Source organism: Talpa europaea (assembly GCF_964194135.1).
Source record: "Talpa europaea genome assembly, contig: HAP1_SCAFFOLD_45, whole genome shotgun sequence".
NCBI classification, from domain to species: Eukaryota; Metazoa; Chordata; class Mammalia; order Eulipotyphla; family Talpidae; genus Talpa; species Talpa europaea.
In genome coordinates this window covers 1-23,895 of record NW_028168045.1, presented here as the reverse complement: position 1 = coordinate 23,895, position 23,895 = coordinate 1, and the positions used below count along the sequence as shown (strand labels likewise).

Genomic DNA, 23,895 nt, shown 5'->3' with positions numbered 1-23,895 from the left:
GAAGCGGCGCTGATGGCAGGCCTGCTGGAAAATGGTAACCCTGTCTGGAAAATGGTGTGGAATTACTTACTGAATCTGAACATATGCTTAACCAGTGCTAGCAATCCTACTCTTAGAATTACTTATATCTGAAAGCATGCACATGTAAGATACTTGTTGCAGCCCACACTGTGTAAGAACATCCCAGAGTCTATTAACAATAATGTGAATAAATCCATAAAACGGAATGATGCACAGCAGTGAAAAGTGACCCCAACAGGGGAACAAGAAATGTAATATGAGCAAATGAAGCAATACTTACAAAAGAATTCAATATGAGATTTTTATATAAAGACAGAAAAGAAAACAAAATTACATAGTATTTGGGGATGCGTACTTAGGTGTTTATAAAGCTATAAAGCATGACCATAAATATGACAGAGGTGAGGGCTGCTGTACAGGAGTGTGTAGTGAGGAAAATGTTCCCCAGGGAAGGAACACTCTGCAGGGCTAGCAGTGTTCTACTTCTTGAACTAGATAGTGCTTACATGGTGATATTCTGCTGAAATATCATTGTTCCACCTTTTAGTTTTATGTCTTTTCTAAATGTGTTAATTTCACAATTTAAAAAAGTAGCTATCAAAAAAATAAAAAAAGTAGCTATCTAGTACCTATCTAATTCGAAAGTAATTAGGGGAAATAACCATTCCTATTTTCATGGTTTCCTTGAGATTTCCCCAAAGCATCCCCCACTCCTGATCCCTGGCCTCTTGAGGACTGACCTAACCACAGGTTTGGAAGCTGAGCATGCTTAGTCCAACTTCCTGCCCTTTTGTTCAAAGCCTCATGCAGAGGAGATGATTTCTCATCTGCTACTGATACAGGGCAGCAAGGGGCACTAAACTTGGTCAAGGAGAGTACCCAAGTAGTTTATTGGTCACTGTCTGAGTTCTTTACCTGAGCGCACAACTGCAAGATTACTCAGGTTTGTCGAACAATAATGGGATTGATTTAACAAACAAGGGAAAACAAAGAGTCACTCACTAAGGCCACAAAAGGCTGTTTACCTCATCTGAAGCAGTGTCCAGTGTTTAAAAGTCCCAAACACAAAGGCTCCCAAGATGGTGTCTTCCTGCCACTGGGGGCCCAGAGCACATGGCAGCCAGGCTATAGGCCAAGATCCAGCTCACAAAGACAGCAGAAAACACAACAGGAGATGCTCACTGGAGCTGCAGAGATTCCCAGTACAGCACCAAACAATCAACACTCAAAACAGCAGTCACAGCAGCCAAATTGTTACAGGGCAGGGAGCGCGGAAACCCCGAACCCCCAAACCTGCCCATTCTAAACAGGTTCTGCCATCTGCCACATCAAGACAAACATACTCTAGTGCACAAGAACTTTAAAAAGAAGGAACTTTAATACAATTAGTGTGCAGCAAAGACAAGACAAAAAAATATAGTTTCCAAATCAAGCACTTGTGGGTAAATGCCCAGACAAACAGGGTTGACCCAAAGCTGGGCCGCTGCGGCTCGAAAACCTATCACAAGTCTAAGGAAACTTTTGATGGGGACACACAGATAAGGGGCAGAAGGGGCCCAACACATCTAGGACAAACAGAGCAAAACCAAGGTAAAAGCTGCATTGTTAACTTCCCCCCATGGGTGTTTCACACATGTCTGTTTCAACCAGTCCATGACGGAGAAGCAAGTGCAGTTTCTTCACATGTCACTGCTCCATGTGCCTCCTCCAGGTCTCCTGTCTCTCCATCGTTCATCCTTTTCTCCTTTCTCCTCCAGTCTCCTCTCCAGCTTCTTCTCTCCACCCTGCTCAGCTCCACCCTTCCTGGGGAGGGGCAGGGAACCTGGAACCTCACCTTTTCCTTGGGACCACCCTGTTACAGAACGACCTGACAAATGGCCCACACTCATACAGCTCAGTGAGGCACCCAGCTCCCGGTCTTCGCCTTTTCCTTCCAAGCTGTAGCAGCAGCAAAGCTGGGAACAGTTTCAGTTGCTTGGCTACCCACAAAGCCTCCAAACTTTTCTTCTCTGAGGTTGGCTACTGGAAGCCTCTCCATGTCCTTCAGAGGCTGGCAACAGCCTTCTGGGAGATCAGAATGGTGGGGGCAGAAATGGCTCAAGGCATAATCACTGAAGATCTGAAAATACTGAAGTCCTGAATGAATGTAGAATCCCAGGGGCTCCTTCTGTAGTCCTTTATATTTCTTATTAGCCTCCACCCCACCCATACTTTGTTCGTATTTCGCCTGGGGCTGTCAATTATCACCAGCTCCCTCCTCCAGGGGGTGCCACTGTTATCTTTAGCTTCAGCAGGCACCTGTACTCCAGGTACAGGAAGCTTAGCAGGCAAGTTCTGTTAGAGAAGAGTGGAATGGGCTAAGGAAGGGGGAGGAGTGGCCTCAAGGATTGGGTGACAAATTCAACTCTAGGGAGTAAGCAAATTAGCTATTTCTGAGCTAGTCTCTCAAATAACAGTTTAATAAAACTAATAAAGGTGGGGTTCTAGTTTCTCAATGTCCTTGCTCTGAAACTGGCAGGGAGAAAAGAGGATATTATTTATTATAGCCCTAAAATTGCAACAAGAGGGCCCCTCTGGTGGCCTAGGGGTTAAGTCTCAGTGCTATCACCGCAAAGGTTTGATTTCAATCCCCGGCCAGGGAGCTAACTCACATATGGCACAGCAGACCTCTCCTGTCTTGCCCACTGCTCCCCTCAGCAGTGTATTTCAGTCAGTCTGCCTTTTCTGCTCCCCACTCTGTCTCTGGTGAATCCTCTCACCTCCCGCACCTCCAGCCTACGCCCAGTTCTTCTACAAAATAAGTATCTTTTAAAGATAAAATTGCAACAAGAAATAACACAAAATAAGTGATTTTTTCCCCTGGCACTAGAGAAAAAAGTTCACTATTTTCCTTTCATTACCACTGACAACTAGGAGATAACCTCCCACAAATAGTACAATTCAACCTTTAATTAAGAAGCAAGAAAATCTGCATTGAGGACCTATACTATCTATAGCTAGAATCATAAAAGAGATTAAGATTTTTTAAGTTAGTGATTTACAATTCTAATGAGTTAATTAAAAACTACATGTGTCCAGAGGGGAGAGGGAAGCAAGAGAACAATTCAGGATATTACATAAGATGTCAAAATCCCATGCTCAACAGAATAAAATAATGGTGTAAGTTCTGAAATTGTAACAAGGTGGTCCCCAGGTAAAGGGGTAGTTCCAGGTTCCCTGCCCCACCCAAGGGAGGGTGGAGCTAAAAAGAGAAGAGAAGAGAAGAAGCTGGAAAGGAGACTGAAGAAGGAAGGAAGCAGGATGGAGATACAAAAGGAGACCTGGACGAGGCACATGGAGCTGAGAGACATGTGAAGAAACTGTGCCTGCCTTTTGATCGTGGACTGGTTGAAACAGATGTGAGAGAGAGACCCACAGGGAGGATGACAATGGCAGCTTTTATCTTGATTTTGATTTTGCTCTTATCCTCCCAGACTTGTCTGGTTGTTTCTGACCCTTTTCTGTGGGTCCCCACAGGAAGGTGCTTTAGACTTGTGGCAGGCTTTCCGGCCTTACTGTGGGCCAACCCTGTTTGGATGGACTTTTACCCATCCCATGAGGGGATAGGTAACTCTAGGGGCTTGATTTGGATATTATATTCTTTGTCTTTTCTGTATTGTACGCTAATTATATTAAAGTTCCTTTCCATTAAAGGTCTTACATGTTTTGTGTTGATGCAGTGGATGGCAGAGCCTATTTAGAGCAGGCAGGTTTGGGGGTTCTAAGGTGCCCCTTCCTCTGCCCCATAACACTTCCAAATAGAACTCAACAAACATCCCAATAAAAAACACATGAAGTACCTATATACTCTATACCAAAGGAGCTATATGAAAGACATACAAGCACACAAAGATGGTCAACTTGAAGATCTTATTTAAGAACTAAAATGAGACCTGCACAAATGGAAAGTAAATCTCATTCTTGGATGGGTAGAAAATATAAAAAAATGCCAACTTTCCCCAAATCAATTATATATTTAATGCTTTTCGACTTAGAATCACAACAGGTCTTTTTCTATGAAAGGAAAGTTTATATGGAATATACAGCCAAGAACATCTAAGGAAAGTATAAAAATAAACAGTAAGGATTTCTTTCTACATTTTATAAAATACTATAAGGTCAATGAAATAAAATCTGTGGTACTGGTGTAAGAAGAGAAATAGATGAGATTAGAACACAGAATCAAAAATCCAGAAGCAAATCTCACTACGAAAGAATTTCACATATAACAAGTATGGCAGTTCAGTTCAATTTAAAAAATGATTATTTGAAAGTGGAGACAGCACTAGTTACCCATCTAGTCCATCTAATGCATACTAATCAACAGTGGCCACTAGCCACATCTGAAACCTGAGCTCCTAAAATGTGCCTAGTCTGAACTGAGATGTGATGTAATTGTAAAATATATGCTGGGTTTCGAAGACTTGGTATGTAAAAGGAACATAAAATATCTCATTAATAATTGTTTTAAGGGCCTCCCTGGTGGCACAACGGATTAAGCACCACACTATGAAGCAATCCGCAGCCTCTGCAGCACCAGTTCATTCCCCAGCCAGCCTCGGAGAAACCCACATGGCAAAACAGACCTCTCCTGTCTCGCCAGCTGTTCCCCTCAGCAGTGTATTTCAGTCATTCTACCTGTTCTGTTCCCCTCTCTGTCTCTGGTGAATCCTCTCACCCCCCACCCCACATCTCTGGCCTGTTCCCCAGCTCTTGTATGCATAAATAAATAAATCTTTAATAAAAAATAAAAATAAAATAAATTCTAGAGAAATAATTGTTTTAAATGATTACATGCATTTTGATATAACAGGTTATACTGATGAAATAAAATAAATGATTAAGATTAATTTCCCTTTACTTTTTAAATGTAGTTACAACTATAAAACTTAAAATTACATAAATAACGAAATATAAAGATCTTACCACTAATGAGTCCCAGGGCAAGTTAGGGTTAATTAGGCAGCTTCAAGGACAGTGCAGGCAGGGACTTTGGGAGAGTTAAAAAAGCTTCTGAGAAAAGGACAGAGAAATCCAGGAGGGCTAATGAGGGCAGTAAATTTTAAGGCTAATAAGGAGAGTCAACTTAAGAGACCATGCACAGGGCCAGTGAACGAAAGACAAGCGAAGAGCTTACTTAGTAAAGCTGGATACAGCTGCCCAGGGAAGCACAGCCACAGAGAGCCAGCCAATCACAAAGAGGATGTCAGATAGTGAAGGCAAAGATAAACAGCTGGGACTACATCAAATTAAAGAGCTTCTGCAAAGCAAAAGAGACAATAACAAAAACAAAGAGAAACCCCACCAACTGGGAGAACATTTTTGCACACAACACTAATGATAAAGGACTGATCACAAAAATCTGCAAAGAGCTGATGAGACTCAACAACAACAAAGAAAATAACCCAGTCAAAAAATGGGCAGAAGAGCTAAAAAGAAACTTCTCTGAAGAGGAAATGCAAATGGCCAACAGACATATGAAAAAATGTTCAACATCACTTGTAATCAGGGAAATGCAAATCAAAACTACCATGAGATACCATCTTACACCAGTGAGAATGGCACATATTAAAAAAACTAGCAACAACAAATGTTGGCGAGGGTGTGGAGAAAAAGGAACTCTCCTGCACTGTTGGTGGGAGTGCAAACTGGTCCAACCACTATGGAGAGCTGTGTGGAGATTTCTGGACCTACTAAACATAGAGCTTCCATATGATCCAGCAATTCCACTCCTAGGTATTTACCCAAAGGACACAGAAACATCAATTCCAAAGAACACCTGCACCCCTATGTTTATAGCAGCACTATTTACAATAGCTAAGCTTTGGAAACAGCCCAAATGCCCAAAAATAGATGACTGGATCAAGAAGATGCAGTACATATATACCATGGAATATTACTCAGCATTCAAAAAAGATAAACACATGCATTTTGCAGCAACATGGATGGCGCTGGAAGGGAACATGCTCAGCGAAATAAGCCAAAAAGAAAAAGAAAAATACCGGATGGTCTCACTCATAGCAGGAATCTAGAAAACTTAAATAAGGGATCAGGAAAATGAATAACTATAAGAAAGTGAAAATCAAAATCAACAAAAAACTATGAACCAGAGACACTTTTTGGGGGGTGGGGGGTGGAGGGGAGGGATTGGGGTCAGAATGGGGCATGTGCAGTTGTATGGGGGAATATAAAAATAAAATTTATTATTTAAAAAAAAAAAAAAGAATAGAGAAAAAAGATTTAAATATCCCCTAGATATAGGCCCATTCAGCATCTTTTGCCCCTCCTTAGTATTGCTGCCTGCCTGGAAGTCCTTGCTTTTGTTCTTTTTCCTCTAAATAAACTTTTCTTTAGAATACAGTTTGCTTCTCTCTGCTTAGTTGTCTGAAAAGTTTGGGGATTCCTTTTCACGGTTTTGCGGGACAAGAACGGGTGGTGGGTCTAGGGCTAAATTAACAGCGCACACCGGCTTCATTCACTTCTATCATATTTTTAAAATAATTTTAAAGACAAAGAATTAAATGTAAAAAACTACAAAACACTGTAAGAAACCTAAGATAGATGAAAGTCTAAGGGTCAAAATGGATTTCTTAATGAGGCAAATGAGTGATGAATTTATCATTTTTCAGCAGTTCCAAATACACACAAACAGAAATTAAATATTGTGTATCATGTCATTCCAGTAAGAGGGCACACTTTCTATAGGCTAGTCTGATAAAAGTGTAAGAGGATGGTCCTAAGGTAAAGGGGAGGTTCCAGTTTCCGGCCCCACCCAAGAAGTGCAGAGCTGAGCAGGGAGAAGCAGCAGCTAGAGAGGAGACTGGAGAGAAGGAAGGAGAGAAAGCCAGAAGGAGACCTGGAGGAGACACATGGGGCAGAGAGACACGTGAAAAAGCTGTACTTGCTTCTTGGTCTTGGACTAGTTGAAAAAGATGGGGTGAGAGATGGTGGGGAGGTTAACAATGGCAGCGGTTATCTTTTAAAAAAAAACTAAGATTTATTTATACAAGAACCAGGGTACAGACTAGATGCACAGGAGGGTGAGAGGACTCACCAGAGACTGAGCGGGGAACACAACAGGCAGACTGACGAAATATACTGCTGGAGGGGAGCAGTGGTGGAGACAGGAGAGGTCTGCTCCCCATGTGAGTTGCTCCTAGCCGGTGGGGAGCCAACCAGCATTGCAGAGGCTGAGGACAGCCCCACAGCACTGCACTCAACTGCCTGTGCCACCAGGAAGGCCCAACATTAATCTTGATTTTGATTTTGCTCTTTTCCTTCCAGATTTATCTGTTTCCTAACCTTTTTTATGGGTCCCCCCCGGAAGGTGTTTAGACTTGTGGCAGGCTTTCAGGCCTTGCTCTGGGCCAATCCTGTTTGGCTGGACTTTTACCCACAAGTGGATGGGAAACTTTGGGTTCTGGATTTGGAAACCACATTCTTTGTCTTTTCTTTGTTGTACACTAGTTGTATTAAAGTTCCTGTCCATTAAAGGTCTTACATGTTTTGTCTTGTTGCAGGGGATGGCAGAACTTATTTACAGCAGACAGGTTTGGGGGCCTTGGGGTGTCCCCTCCCTGCCCTGTAGCAAAAGAATAATTTCAGCTTTCCAGGAATGAAGATGCTGTTACCCTTGCTTAATTCGTGTGCATGTGTGTATGTATGTAAAAATAAAAAAAAGACAAACTATGCAACATAAAACAGATTGGAAATACACAGAAAAATTAACTCCAATGACAAACAAACAATAATAACAAAAATATAACCAAAATTACTGAGGAGAAAATTCAAGTAATTAAGGCATTTCTTAACTCACTGAAAAAAAATAAAAAAACATAGAGGGCCTCCCCGGTAGCGGAGTGGTTGAGCGCTGGGTTGAGAAGCTGCCCGCAGCCTCTGCAGCGCCGGTTCCATCCCCGGCTGCTCCCGGCCACCATCATCACATTGCTTGGAGCACTTAGCTCTGCACCAAAGACTTTCATGAATGTAATGTCATCTACTATTGATGTCAAAAGCCCTATGAACAAATTGATACCATTCTCATTTTTTCAAATGAGGAAACCATCTAGAGAAGGCAAGTCACTTGCCCATGGTCCCAGAGCTAGTGAACAGTGGCATCAAGTCAGGAACTGCTGGTCTAGTTCTCTTTCAGTGACATCACAGATGCCCCTCATCCTTGGCTCCTGCTATTCCCGGGGCTGTCACACCCACACAGTCCTAACATGAAGCAGGCCCAGGCGCAGGAATCCATGGCTCCCCACGCCCCCCATGGGAGCCAAAGGAAGGCCTTAGACTGAAAGATGTGCCGCTACCCAGTTTGTGTACTCTTGGGAAAAGAAGCAGGCCACCGTGTGTAACAGAGGGAGCGGGTGAGGCACACTGAGTGGGCTAACTGGGCCTCAGGTTGATAAGATGAAGACACCAAACCAACCACCACCCAGAGGAGGATTAGGGAAAGGGAATGGACCCAGGCGTCCCCAGGTGCTCACACTGGTGGTGCAGGTGTCAAATGCATAGGCCAAGGCCTCCTTCTGGCAGAGTGTCTTCAATTCCTGAAGTTTTTGCCTAAACTTCTGGGCCTCTCCTTCCTCATTGGCAATACTCCGGACTGTAGGCATAGCAGACAGCGCCTCGATGGCCACCTGGCTGGCCTGTGCGAGAGATTTCTGCTTCTGTGTGGCCTACAACTGTGGAGACACAGACAAGAGATGTCACACAGGGTTGGAAAACCATAAGGGACACTAGTGTCTGAGTTACCTGGCTGGAGATTAAAGATGAAAAGGGAGAGAGGGACAGGAAAGAAGAAAAAGGGAGACAGTCACACCCTAAGACTAAAGAGATACAAAGGAGAGGAAAATGACTCAGGGGCTGTCAGGGGCCACATCCTTGAGATTGATCATTGTATCCTTAAAGACAGATGTCGTCTGAAGTTAAAAGCACAGAGAATGTGAAGGTCAGCTTTGAGCAATCTGAGACCCAGCAAGATGCACAATCAGGGAGTGTGCCAAGAAAGTTAGGAAGAAATCTTAGAGGAACTGAGCCCTCTGAGTCTGGGAGATGGGGGCCTGTGTACCTGGGCCAATGCCCTGGTCGTACCTGGTACCATTTTCCCAGCTTCTCAGGCAGAACAAAAAGCAGAGACAGGGCAACCAGGGTGACAGGGTGAGGGACGGGGTGAGGGGCAGGGTGAGGGACAGTGACCCCCAGAGCATGAGCACCAAGAGACACAGCCCCCGCACCAGGTACCACAGCAGTAGGTTCAGCCTTTCTCTCAGAGACTCACTCACGGTGGACGTGTCCTCTGTTACCCGAGATGTGATGGCACCTGCCAGGAGTTGGGGAGAAGAGAGCAGAGTGAATGAGAAGTTCAGAGCGGATGGGAGACTAGCAATGGCAAGAATGCCAGGGAGAGGCGTCAACATGACGTTGTAAGGAGGCTGGGAAAATGGTGAGGTATAGAGGGAGGTTTGGGGATCTCAGTGCAGGAAGAATGAGTGCTAGCGCAGAAAAGCCTGGCCAAGGCCCTTCATTTTTAACTATAAGGAAATCAATAGCCATGTACATTTCCCTTTCTCTGACAGATTTCTGTGCCACGCCTATCCGAAGCTGTACACATAGGTGGGAAGAGCGTAATAAGCTGGTCATTTAATAGAGTTGGTGGGAACATGGGGAATGCAGTTTAGGAAACTGTGCCATGCACCGGATTGGGAGTCAGAACACTGGGAGTCTCCCCCCACTTCCTTCTGTCACATGTGACAGGAAGTGTCAGCATTAGGGTACAGGCCTCAATTTCTTTCACTATAAAATAAGGCAGTTAGACTTTGTGATCCCCAAATTTCCATATTTGAAATTCTGCGGTTTCTATCTAAATACACATATAGGAATAAATTTATGGGGAAAACCTTGCCTTGGATGGAAAAATTAAGTCTTTCTGAAGGTATTTTGCTCTTGATGTGTAGCAAGAATAAGAAATAGCAGTGTGTTCGTGTGTGTGTGAAAGAGAGAGAGAGAGAGAGAGAGAGCAGACACAGCAAGGCTATGTGTAAAAGAGGTTGTATGGGGATATAAAGAGTATAGCCATGTAGAGTGAGCTTCATGTGAAACCTGTTTGGTTCTGTTGGAAAAACTCTGTTTCCTGGCGCAGGACAGCTTGGAACACCTCTCCCTGCAACTGGCTGTGCACACGGCCCATGGTGCTCTTGTAGATCGCGTCACCCAAGAATTCCAGCACTGCACTAAGGAGAGTTGGAGCAAAGGAAGGTTAGGGCATGTTCAGGAGACAGAGTACGTCCCAGGTATCCCTGCAGAAGTGCACTTTGGACAGCAGCCCCAACTTCCAACTCCCTCTTTCAGGGCCCCACATTCCCAATTTCCATCTTCAGCCCCCAGACCTGGCTATGGTGAGAGGGGACATGAGAATTATGTTTCCGGTGAAGGCCGTGGCTGCCCCATCCTGTAGAATACAGTCAGTGAGTCTGTCGGTGAAGAAGGGGATGGCCATCTCCCCTGGGGAGGGAGAGGAGAGATGGGTCACTCACAAACATCAACTGTAAGCAGCTCAGCTCCACCCAGGCTGTCCCAGCCACCCCTCCTCCACCACTGGCTATTGTCCTGGGAGGCAGCAGAGAAGGACAACCCTGAGGTCACATCCCTCCACCGAACAGGCCACCCTGAAACACAACGCTGTGTTTGCACCAGATCTTTAGGGGTTTCATTAGAAGGCTAGAGACCATGGAGTGAGCTACTCTGGCTTCATCTCTGAGAGTGAGATACTCTCCATCTAAGCTGGAGCCCTTCCGCCCCAAGGGCTTGCCAGAAGGGCTCAGTGAATGAAGCAGCTTCACAGGGTCACACAGGAAGCCAGCACTCACTCCTCTACCCGGGAGGCTCTCCCCAAGACCCAAGCTGGGTTCAGAGACCCACACCAGCCTGCCTTGCTGACCTTGATCTTGACGGCCCCCAGCCCCCAGCCCCCGCCCCTTCCCCGCAGCCCCCTTCCCGACACAGGAGAGGACCAGCAGGACCAAAACCAGTGGGAGGCAGCGGATCTCCGAGCCCAGGCAGCCCAGAAGTCTACGAAACGAACCGTGTCTCTAGAACCCCCGGGATCCCCGGGCCCCCGAAGGCCCCCGAGCTTATGCCACAAGGCGATGGCGGGCAGTGCAGCCTCGTAGCTGAGGGCGAAGGCGTCGAGGCGACATCCCCAGTGCAGGAGCTCGGCGCTGTCGGAGACCCTGGGGGCCCCCCAAGACTTCAGCTCTCGGAACACGGCAAGTCCAGGCAGGGCCAACCCCAGCGCCGCCGCCAGCGGCTTCCCAGCAGCCGTCCATGCCGGCACCCCTGCGCCCTCGGAGCCGGGCGCCGCGCAGAGGACGCCTCGCGCCCCCAGCCACAGCGCGGCCCAGCGGCTCAGGCCCACCAGGCAGAGCCGGGACAGCGGCGGCGCGGTGGGCACCAGCAGCGAGAGGACCCCGGGCAGCGCCGGCCGCAGCAGCAGCAGGTCGGCGAGCAGCAGCAGCGCGGGGCCCAGGCACGCGAGGGGCGCCCGGGACGGGCAGAGGCACCCGCCGGGCGCGGGCCTCCCCGAGCTGGCCATCCGCGCGCGCGGGCCCGGGGCGTCGCACCCCGGAGCAGGGGTCTGGGCGCCGCGGGGTCGGGGTCCCCACGGGCTGCCGGGACGGGGCCCTGGGGAAGTCCCGGGAACCCGCGCAGCCCGCGCCGCCCCGAAGGGAGCCGTTTATGGGGAAGGAAAGCGAAAGAGGCCGCCGGCCACGAGGTCCGCCCACTGGGGATCGCGCGCGCCGGGACCGCTGCGGGAGAGGGCGCTGAGGTCAGACCTGACTTCAGATCATCCTCGGCGCCACCACGGGCACCAGCCCCCCGTTTCCTCTAAGTGGCCCCCTCGCTGCACCCGCTACTGACTGTCTCACTCCAGCCTCAGGCGGGGCTCTCGCGTCACCTGTCTCCGGGCAGGTCTGCCCCGCACAGGTTAGCGCGGCGCGGCGCGGCTCCCTCGGGGCCCCCGGCGCCCCCTGGCGGCAGGGCGTGGTGAGGGGCGGGCCGGAGGCTGCGCGCGGCGCGCGGTCCCGGGTCGCGAACCGGTGCCCCGAGCAGCAAGAAGCGCGGCGCAGAGATGCCGCGGGCGGGAGCACCAACCCGGGACCTGCCCCAGGCCGGGAAGGCCACACGGGGGTAATAAGTCTGGGTTTGAGGGTCAGCAGCGGGGAAGGGAAGGTGAATGACAGGGGGACCCTGGAGTCTAACAGTGTGAGGCGGTGGCTTGTAGCACCAGTGCTGGCACCTCACAATGAATTTAAGGCATCTCTACTCTGAAGGGGATCTTCTGGGGGCCCGCGAAGGGACCAGGCATGCGAGGCGGCGGCGAAGGGGGTGGTTTGGCTCTTGGCTGCCGGCGTCAAGGGGAAGCTGTTTTAATGCCCTTTTGCTTTCATTCTGAACTGGAGAGAGGGGCTTTTAATTCAAGTTGGAGAAGGTGAGGGTCTGGTGCCCTGGATGAAGTAGGACAGCATTTGGGAGAAGGGAATGTGGATACTGATTGAAGAGACAGCTCATCTCACAGACCTTAGATAAACTGGCCCCCTGAGGCGGGGAAAATCATGGCCCCAGCACTGATAGGAGGGTTCCGTGGGGGGGCCTTCCCGAGCTTGGGGCCAGAGGACTCCTGCTTGGCTCAGATGCCGCCCCGCTTCCTTTCCTTCCTCTTCCCATTCTCAGACCCTGCTGCGGACTTTGCCCAGCTTGCGCCTGGGGCCAGTGGCAGCCCAAGGCAGACCGGCTTCTACACCCCGCTTGCTGCCACCGCTCCTGCCTGGAGGGCAGCTTTGTCTTAAGAGAGTGGCCACCAGAGTAACTTACGGTGCCGGGTAAAGATAGCAGTAAAACCATGTATAAGTTAGAAAAGCTTCCCTTGCTGCCAGACGAGCAGCGGAGAGTAGGCAGGAGAAGTCAAAACAAGCAACGGCAATGAGGCCTGACTTTTAGTCCCAGACCTGCTACTAGTCTTTGTGAATTTCGCAAAGCACTTGCCTTGTCTATGACTCAGACTCTTCACCTGAACCACGGATCCATCTTTAAGGCCCCTTCCAACTCAACAGTAGACAAATATGTAACTTTAGTCTTCCTTAATTCTTTTCCTTAATTGCTTTTCTTGACCTGAAAAAGTCAACTCAAACTGTTATAGGGCAGCCCCTATACAAAACGGGGTGCCTGACTGTGGGTCCTCACCCGCGCGCTTAAAAAGGACTTATCAATACTCTACTGCAGGCACACGCGAAAGGTTAATAAAAGGTTTATTTACAAGGGAAGGGCAACTGAGGAAATGTACAGCTCAGGGAGAAAAGTGGGAGACAAAGTTTTAAATGTGTCCTACCCGATCCGCCGATCTGTAATCCCAAATGGCACCCCGAGAGCTGGCCACAAGCCAGGAGCCGTGAAGCCAGGAGGCGAGGAGAGAGCAACCCCCCAAGGCCCATGTGTTTTGTTTTTATACCAACCCTGGCTGCTTAACTCCACCCTCAGGTCCCAGCCACCTTCCCTTTGGTGGTGACGGGATTTGTCTGGAGTGGGGGTGGAGTCCACAAAGCCTGTATGGGATTAGCGCAGGACATCCTTTCCCCCTAACAAAACTTCCCAATCAAAATCTTGGTACAGATCTCTTCTCCTGGCTAAGACACCTACCTACTTCTTGATCAGAATCCTTTAAATGAAACATATTTTAAACTGTCTCATATTCTTGCTGCTTCCCTCCTTCCTTGACACATGGCCCTGCTAACCAATGACCCCCTCAATGCTTTCTGTTGTTCAATAAACTAAAAGAGCTCACTTTTGATTAAATGGAAGTGGGGGCCACAGATTCTGGCCTCAAAGAGACCTGAGTTTTCTTCCCAAGGTCACAGTTGCTCTATGTCATCTATACAATATCTGTGCAAACAATAAGCATTTGGAGTGGTGGTCATTTACTTTTGGGGCTGCTTCACCAGTGATTGTAAGTTCGTCTCCCTGAGCCCTCCCCTGAAAGGGAACACTTGTGCCTCTAGGACCCTCATCCCACCTCTATAAGTGGAAAAGGTTCCACTTAAGAAGGCCGGGTCTTAGGGATGCAATCTTTCCAGTATTGTCTTAAGCCTGGGCTCTGGCATTCCCTTGCAGCAGCAAGAGACAGTAGAGAAAATGGGTAGATGGAGAGAAACCTGTACTGGAGTCATCTCTGGCCCAAATTACTGTATGGCATCGGGCAGGTCAACTTTCCTCTCTGGGACTCTTTCCTCATCTGTAACATGAAGGGATCGAGGCTCTTTCTGTGCTGACAGTGCATCCTCTGTGTCTCTGCAGACAACCATCATGGCAGTAGAGTTTGACAGGGTTGTTGTGATAGGTTCCAATTCCCAGATGTTTTCAGGGTAAGTACAAGTGACCATGTGTGATTTTGGAAAGAATTTAATGGCCCCCAATGCACACTTTTCCTACCCATTCACAAATCGATTGGGGCTTGGGGAAAATGGAGTTAACCTTCCAGAAAAGTTATTGCAAGATATTGGTTGCATGTTTTAGTCTCTGCATTCATGGAGAAGAGTAAAATGCTTATATGGCTTGTCCCTGGGAGGAATAGGGTCTGAGAAGAGGATAGGGATAGAGATCTGAGGGACCCTCTTTCATCTATGTTTACAAATAGAAATGATGGTCCTGTAAACAAATATTCCATCATCAAAAATTGAACTGATTTTGTCTCTTTCTCTCTCCTGGTCAAGCGTTTCACATGCAAAATGAGTATATGGGATTAGATCTCTATTAGTCTACCTCAAGATGGTTAATAGCAAGACAAATCGATAAAAAGAACATCATTCTCAACTTATATAAATTTTTTCTTTTGTTATAAAAATCTAAGCCTGATAATGTGTCTAATTTTGGTTATTGCTTTCTGTGGTTCATTTTGAGGTGGCTTTTTGTTTTCTGCTTTATTCCAAGAAGTAACTTTCATTAACTCTGTCTATTCTCTTGTCAATAAAGTTGAGAAACTCTGAATGATCAACCTCAAAAATTCCTGCAGCTCTAACATTGTTGACTATTGACCCCTCCCGACAGCCAGGCAGTGACGAACCAGGTGTTTGACAAGCTGTCCCCCCTGCACCAGTGCATCTACTGCGCCCTGTTGGGTTCAGCTGCTAATGCCCAGGCCGTGGCGGATGTGGCTGCCTACCAGCTGGAACTCCTTGGGTATGAAGCTCTGGGGACCTCACTCCACAACACTAGGGCCCCCAGAGTGTAACATTGAACTAGCACTTCAACCTCTTGAAGCAGGTTTCTGCATCTTGTAAACTGAAGATAATAGTCCCTACCAGACCTCCTCATATGGGTTTTTGAGAATGAAATAATATGTGAAGGCAATTTGAAAACTATGAATCACTATCCTAATACAAATAACGAGGAAGAAAATGATGATGTGGCCACCAGAATACCTGGGGGTTAGCTGTGAAAAGTCAAGGTCATGGATGAGAAGTAAAGATATCTGCTTTTACCCACAGGGAAGGGCCCTTGCAGCAGAGAGTACTCGTCATTGGGGTGGCAGTGGGGTTAGGGGGTTAGGGTAATGGAGGAGAACAACTGAAATCTTCTTGCCAAGTGGTGCTGTGAGACATGGTTCCCCCATACATGTGGGAGGGGAGCTGGAGTTTGAACTGTCGCAGCTATAGTTTCAAGCGTCACTTGGAAGGGATGGTGAGAATGGCACAGGAGGGTGGGGCTTGAGGCAGTTGTATTGACCCTGTGCCTATCATTTCCTTCAGAATGGAAATGGAAGAACTTCCACTTGTTTTGGCTGCTGCAAACGTGGTGAAGAACATTCCCTAAAAGTATCGGGAGGACCCGTCTGCGCATCTCTTGGTAGATGGCTGGGACCAACGGGGCCATGTGAGTCTCTCCCCATACATGCCCTCCCTCTTTTGCGGTTCCCCCTCCCCTACAGAAGGGAGTGAAGGTCACATGTCATTCCTGCAATGAATTTCAGAGACTGCCTCTTGAAAGCATAGTACATGGGGTATGGGTTACTGGGCTTCACTGCAGAAAGTGGAGACCACCTGCTTGTCTCAGTGGGAAGGAAGATTTTTTTTCTTCTTCAGTATTATAATCTATAACTATTAAGTGGAATTTTCAATATACAGCTTTATATTTGTTCAAGACTCGGTAGTGGTGCTCCACTGTCTTTAATAGTAAACTAAAGCTATTACTTTCTTACTTTCTTGATCTACCAAATTTCTATAAATAATCTTTTTAACCCTATATCCTCTTACTTTCAACATGTAACCTTTATTCTACTTAGGCAAAATATGATTATTTTCTCTTTAGTGTGACATAGTCACTCAATAGCAGTGCCTAATTTATATTATTTCCTTTTACCTCTACGAATCACTTCCTCTGCCACTTTTCTAAATATTATTTGCCCTTAAAGCGCTAAGTCTGTCTCATGTCTAATGTAAATACAAATAAGTTTCTCTGAACTCTTCTGAGTGTCACTCTGTTTTTAGCACTTCATCATTTTCTACTTTTGTCACATGCTTTGTCTACTTGGCCTTCTGCAGGTCAAGGAGATTTTTTCTTTTAATATGAAAGACTTTTCCCCTCACCAAACCACCTGTGCCCATACCTCATCTGCTCCATCCCCAATCTTCCACCATCTCCCCTATTCCCTCTGATAAAAATTATCTTCTTTTCCTGAGTTCAAGTTTTACTTCTATCATCTGCTGCTGTAAAGTCTGACCTGTGATGCCTCCCCGGGTGTACGGAACCCTGGACGGAATGCTGACGCGACAGCCCTTTGCCATTGGTGGCTCTGGCAGCAGCTACATCTATGGTTATGTGGACGCATCATATAAACCAGGCATGTCCCCTGAGGAATGCAGACGCTTCACCACAAATGGTAATAAAGCAGGTGGAATCGTACCTGGGGACGGTTTTTAACATGGGAAGGAAGCAGACTGTGAGGAGCAGAAAGACGAATACGTGGGTGACCATTTTCTTTAACATCCACACTGGGATGCTTTGGTGAGTGAAAGGGAGCAGAACAATTGGATGGGACATCAAGACAAGAGGCATGAACCAGGACTGTTCTGAGTACAGCAATTAGGGCCATGGTTACCCTAACAATCAGTGGTGTGCTGGGGCTGGATTGGGCCAGCTTGAGAGTTGATTGCTAAATATCCAAGAATTTGTGAGCTATTGTTAAGCTGTTTCTATTATTAAGCTATTATTAAGCTGGAGGTGGGGGACATCGGGAGATGCTACACATGAAGGCATTTTCTAAAAGCTGATTTTCCCACACACCACTAATTACCTCCAGGAGGTGGATTTTGGGGTCTGAGATGGAAGTAGGCATATGGGCCAGAAGGGAAGGGCCAGAAGATCGTTGAATCTCAGCCACTCTCTCCGACGCTCCAACCCAAAACTGTTTGCAGCTATCACTCTGGCCATGAACCGGGATGGCTCGAGCGGGGGTGTCATCTACCTGGTCACTATTGCAGCTGCTGTGTGGATCTTCGAGTAAATCTTGGGCAATGAGCTGCCAAAATTCTATGATGAGTGAATCTCCTCAGACTTCCCTTTCTTATTTTGTAATAAAGAATCTGAGAACACAACCTGCTCTCGTCAATGGGAGACAAGTGCTCAGGGAGAGGAAGCCTGGGGAAGGGGCTTCTTGCCTCCCAGAGGTAGCACACCCCTTTTGTTCCTTTGCCACCATACCGAAAACACCTTTCTCAGAGGAGGGGGTGGGCATACTAGAAAGAATCCTATACATACTGTGACATGTATTGAGTGATTCTGAAATACCAGAAATGATAAAGTTCTCATTCTGAACCCCCAAGGGTGAGGTACAAATGAGGAGTAGGGGGTCATTCCCTTAAAGCTGGACTGATAAGTGGGTAGACACCTGAATGAGCTGAGGGCTCCAATGAATGCTCTTGTAAAAGAATTCCATTCATTAAGCATTCATTCACACTGGAGATCAAAACATGGCAAATGCTTAAATATTCTGAGAGCTCTTGTGAATTTCAAAGAATAATAGCAATAATCCCAAAAAAGCTGCATTTATTGAACCAGCCATTAGCTAAATGCTTATAAACTTTGTCGCTTAGAACCCAAACTTTATCTGTTAGTACTTACATCAGTACTGTTACTACTTCTATAAAGGAAAGAGTAAGTCACTAGACCAAATTCCAAGTTCAAAAATAGCCTGGGGTTTAGTTTTACCATATGCCCCTTCTCTCTTGTTATATAAACTTTCTATGCCCTCAACTTCATGCCTCACCTCCTTTTTGAAACCTGCAATAGTTAGCTCGGCACATTAGTTGGCACTTAGAGCGTGGTTACTGGATGTCTTCAGTGTATTAAACAAGCCACTTCCCAGGCCATCTTTGCCATGTGTATCCCCATCAGTGGGACAAATCGCCCCTCTTCTGTTGGTCTCACTTCCTCCTTCTATCAAGTGGAGGTGTTGAATGACTTCTGTGGTGGTTTGAAATTCTGGCATTCAGTGCCAGTTCACTAATAAGTGAGTACACCTTTAATAAAATAATGGCAGGCCACCCAGGAAGCTTCTATCTTGCTTTTCTTTCTCCATCTCAGGCTAATACACAAATTCAGAATACTCCAGAAACAACCCTAGGCCCTAGAGAGGATGTTTGGTTTGGGGAGGGGAGGAGAACCTAACTTCTAGATACTTGGTTTCTTTTGAGCCATGATATTTAATTTATTTTGAAATTTAAAATTACAGTTTAAGAGCTTTTTGCTCCCATTGATCACAACCTGAGACTGGCGGTTGATAAGAAGCAAGTACTGAGAACCCTGGAAAAGAAACCAGCAGGTGGATTGTGAAGAGTCAGAACTTGGGGAGACAACCCTCCCAGACCTAGTTTGCCATTTTTCCCCTCTCTCCTGTCAGGGCTTAGCCCCACCACCAGGCCTGGGGTGAGAGCTGCACAGCCTCAGCAGCAAGTGCTTAATCTCTAGGAGAAGCATCAAGTCTCTGACCAGAGGAACCAAGAAAAGGGGCCTATGGGGAGGAGGCAGGAATCTCCCCAGAGCATAGCTAGACAAGGGAATCCCCAGCTAGAGAAGGGAATCCCCCAACTGTAGGTGTGAACCCCCATGAGTCCTTGTGGTGCCTGAATTGCACAAGTGAGCAATGTGCTAAAAAAAAAAGCAGAGCAAAGACTGAGGACAAGGGTAAGATTTCAACTTTTTGAAACCCAAAAGCTGTCTTTTTCTTTCTTTCGAAAGACTTTTGTCCTTATGTTCCTCGTTTCAAAAGGGTTTATAACACCTTAAAGGGACAGACACACTTTTTTTTTTTTAAAAAAAGAAGGGAGGGGCAGATCAACATGGCGGCGAGGAAACGCTGCGAGTAAGGTCTCCCATTAAAAAAAAGTTAATAGGGAGGAAAAGTGGCAGGTCCCAGTGAGAACTGGGACACGGAAGATAAACGGATGACTCCAGCAAACTACCCAAAGAAGAAAGTTGCCATAAAAGAGGACTAGAAGGGAGGAAAGCTCAAAACCCTGCTACCCTCCCCCAACCACAAAGTCCGCACTCTTCGACCAACAGAAAGGAGGGAGAAAAAAAAAAAAAAACTGAAACAACCTATGCAAACTACAACCTAGAACAAACTACGCATCAAGCAGACTGTGAGTGGAAAGGAACTATTTCAGTCACCACACCCCATGAACTGGAGCTGTGGAGAACCCTGCAGGATTCACCGTGGAGGAGAGCCAACGGCTCCAGGCACCATTAGAGAAAAACAAAGACTTCTGGAGACCTACACACAGCCCCAGGCCAGCTGGTAAGATTGCAGGGAGAAGCAGTGCACTTGAAAAGCAAATGCAGATGGCGACTGCCCAGGTCCCCACGCCTGCGACCTAGTCTTGCGGGGAGACGTGCGGGGACCATCACTGAGGTGAATGTCCCTCACTGAGTAATCAGAAACCAGGCGCCCGGACACGGAGCAGAGTGCAAAAGGAGCCATTTCTGCGGACACTGAACTGGGCTACAGCCCGTGTTCTGGACCTGAGGGCTTTGGAACTGAGACCCGGGGCACGAAATTCAGGGCATGTGTTCCCCATGACGGTGGGGCACAGGGCAGATACAGCACCCCAAGGCCGTTGAGGCTTTCCCCACCACTCCCACTCTGTTCCCCATCCCATGGGGTGAAAAAAACAGCTCCCCAAGGACACCAGGAGAGATCTCTGGCGCCACCTAGCGACCAGAAAAAAAAATCACCAACATCCCATAGAACAGGGACCTTTCTTCAGTAAAGACTGCTTGAAACCGGCAGAAGGCTCCCAGAGGAGCCAGTGGTGAGCTGGGAAGTTTGCCCACGCCAGGTCCCTTCTGACCAGCAGTCCGAGCCCAGAGGGGGAGTGAGCACCCACGGCCAGAGCAGACGAGGCGCGCAGAAGAGTGCGCCTGAGACAGGGTGCAGAGGGAGCATGTCCCGCATTGCCATTTTAGAACAGGAACATTTCTTCAGTAAAGACTGCCTGAAACCCGCAGAAAGCTCCCTGAGGAGCCAGAGGTGAGTTGGGAAGTTCACCCACCCCAGGCCCCTTCTGACCTACAGTCCCAGCCCAGAGGGGGAGGGGGAACCCACCGCCGGGGCAGACCGGGTGTGCAAGGAATATGTCCCACATCGCCATTTTAGAACAGGGACATTTCTTCAGTAAAGACTGCTTGAAACCCACAGAAGGCTCCTGGAGGAGCCAGAGGTGAGCTGGGAAGTTCACCCATGCCAGACCCCTTCTGTTCTGCAGTCCAAGCCCAGAGAGGGAGCAGGAACCCACCGCTGGGCAGACCAGGTGCGCAGGGGAGCGTGTCCCAGCATTGGCATTTTAGAACAGGGACCTTCAGTAAAGACTGCTTGAAACTGACAGATAGCTCCCGGAGGAGGCAGAGGGAAGCGGAGAAGTTCACCCATGATGCTGGCCAGTCCCAGCAACACGGTGTCCAAATGCATACGACAAATTAGAAAACAGACAATAGGACATAAAAGAACCACACGCAACCTAGCAACTCCTCAGGAAAAAAGCACACAACAAAAATAAAACCACCCACCAGATTGCAACGACAGTAACTTGGAAGAACTTCTGAGCCTTCCAGAAAGAGAATTTAAAATTGCCATGATTAAAAAAATGACAGAAATCATAAAGGAAAACAATGATAAGGGGAAAATAATCAATGATCAGAAGAATGAAATTGAGTCCCTAAAGAGGGAAATAAAAGAAATGCAGGAGATCAAAGAATTAATGGAGGCGCTAAACAACTCTGGGAAAAGCAATGAAAGCAGAATAGATGAAATGGAAGAACGAATAAGTTCTCTTGAAGACACAGAAATAAAAAGAACCAAAACAGAAAAGGAAAGAGAAGTACGAAGGAAAAAGAATGAAGAAAGACTTCGGGAACTATCTGACTCCATGAGGAAAGGAAATATAAGAGTTATAGGAATCCCAGAAGGAGAGGAGAGATGTAGGAACAGAGAAAATATTCAAGGAGATCATTGAAGAGAACTTCCCAAATGTGAAGAAGGAGCTGAAAATTGATATACAAGAAGCAAGAAGAACACCAAACTTCCATGATGAAAGGAAAAATACAGCAAGACACATAATAGTAAAGCTCCCAAGAATCCAGGACAAGGGAAAAATAATGAAGCTGACAAGAGGGAAGAAACAGATAACATTCAAAGGAAAACCAATCAGGCTGACATCAGACTTCTCTGAAGAAACACTACGGGCAAGGAGAGAGTGGAGGGACATAGTCAACAGACTCCAAGAAAAAAGATGCCAACCAAGAATACTCTATCCCACAAAGCTCTCCTTCCTCTATGAAGAAAGAATAAGGACCTTCCCAGACAAACAGAAACTCTGGAATTTCATTACGACTAAACCACCACTCCAAAAAATACTACAAGGAATCCTAAAGCCAGAACCTCAGAGGGACGAATAACAACAAAAGAAGGCCAAAAAAAAAAGTTAATAAAAGAATAAATAAATAAAATCAAAGGAAAGACAAACACAATGGCAAATACAGATGCTAACATATCAATATTAACTCTAAATGTAAATGGACTAAACACTTCAATAAAAAGACACAGAGTCGCAGGCTGGATTAAGAAACAAAACACAACCTTTGGCTGTCTCCAGGAAACACATTTAGCTCCAAAAGATAAAAATAGACTCAAAGTTAAAGGATGGAAAACAATCCAACAAGCAAATGGACCAAAAAAGAAAGCAGGAACAGCTATAGTTATATCAGATAAAACAGATTTCAAATTCAAAAAGAAAAAAAGAGACCCCAATGGTCACTACATAATGATCAAGGGGACAATACTTCAAGTAGAAATAATACTCATTAACATATATTCACCAAATGAAGGAGCACCAAAACATATCAGACAACTATTGTCATCTCTGAAAACTGACATCAGAGAAAACATATACGTAGTGGGAGACTTCAACACACCACTGTCAACAATGGATAGATCAACAAGACAAAAAATAAGTAAAGACAATAAAGCTCTAAATAAGGACCTAGAGCGCTTGGGCTTAACAGACATCTATAGAACACTAAACCCCAAAAAAAACGGAGTACACATTTTTCTCAAGCGCACATGGATCATTCTCCAAGATCGGTCACATACCGGGACACAAGACAAACATCAATAGTTACACCAAGATTGAAATCATACCAACCATCTGTTCTGATCATGAAGGCATCAAACTACAAATAAACCATAAAAAGAAGGCAAGGAACTCTCCTACCTCATGGAGATTGAAAACCACACTACTGGAAGACCACTGGACTAATGAGGAGATCAAAGAAGAAATTAAAAAATTCTTTGAATTGAATGACAAGGACACCAATATCCTAAATGTATGGGATGCAGCAAAAGCAGTAATAACAGGAAAATATATAGCAATAGAGGCTCACATCAAGAAACAAGAAAGAACTCAAAGAAACAACCTAATCTCGAAGCTCAAAGATCTAGAAAAAGAACAACAACAACAAAAAAAACCCAAAACCAGTAGAAGAAAAGAAATAATAAAAACCAAAGCAGAAATAAATGAAATTGAAACTGAAAAAACAATCGAAAATATCAATGAAACCAAGAGCTGTTTCTTCGAAAAATTCAATAAAATAGACAAACCCCTATCCAGGCTCACAAAGGAAAAAAGGGAGAAAGCACAAATAAACAGGATCATAAATGAAAGAGGAGAAATCACAACGGACACAGCAGAAATCAAAAGAATAATCAGTAACTACTATGAACAGTTATATGGATACAAGTTCAACAATCTAGAGGAGATGGACAAATTCCTACAACTCTACAATCACCCAAAGCTAGATAAAGAAGAAATAGAACACCTAAACAAACCAATTACAAGCAGCAAAATTGAAATGGTAATCAAAAACCTCCCCCAAAAACAAAAGCCCAGGACCTGATGGATTTACAAATGAATTCGACCAAACATTCAGAGATGAATTAGTGCCTATCCTTTACAAACTCTTCCAAAAAATTTAGAAGGAAGGGACAATACCCAACACGTTCTATGAAGCCAACATTACACTAATACCAAAACCGAACAAGGACAACACAATAAACGTAAACTACAGGCCAATCTCCCTAATGAACACTGATGCAAAAATCCCCAATAAAATTTTAGCTATCAGAATCCAACAATGTATCCATAAGATAATTCACCACGACCAAGTAGGATACATGCCAGGGACACAAGGATGGTTCAACATCCGAAAATCAATCAATGTTATCCAACA

The 23,895-nt window shown here is 46.2% G+C and overlaps 2 pseudogenes across 2 annotated transcripts; one reads left to right on the top strand and one right to left on the bottom strand.

Annotated features, from left to right (window-relative positions):
- Window positions 1–2,064: 2,064 nt before the first annotated feature.
- On the bottom strand, window positions 2,065–11,691 carry LOC311187917 (antigen peptide transporter 1-like; annotated as a pseudogene). Its single transcript has 6 exons — window positions 11,066–11,691; window positions 10,452–10,566; window positions 10,165–10,295; window positions 9,157–9,385; window positions 8,550–8,741; window positions 2,065–2,085 (listed from the first exon to the last, which is right to left on the bottom strand). The product of its transcript is annotated as an antigen peptide transporter 1-like (transcript).
- A 502-nt stretch (window positions 11,692–12,193) lies between these two features.
- On the top strand, window positions 12,194–17,656 carry LOC311187913 (proteasome subunit beta type-9-like; annotated as a pseudogene). Its single transcript has 6 exons — window positions 12,194–12,252; window positions 14,413–14,480; window positions 15,163–15,294; window positions 15,864–15,987; window positions 16,846–16,993; window positions 17,529–17,656. The product of its transcript is annotated as a proteasome subunit beta type-9-like (transcript).
- Window positions 17,657–23,895: the final 6,239 nt, after the last annotated feature.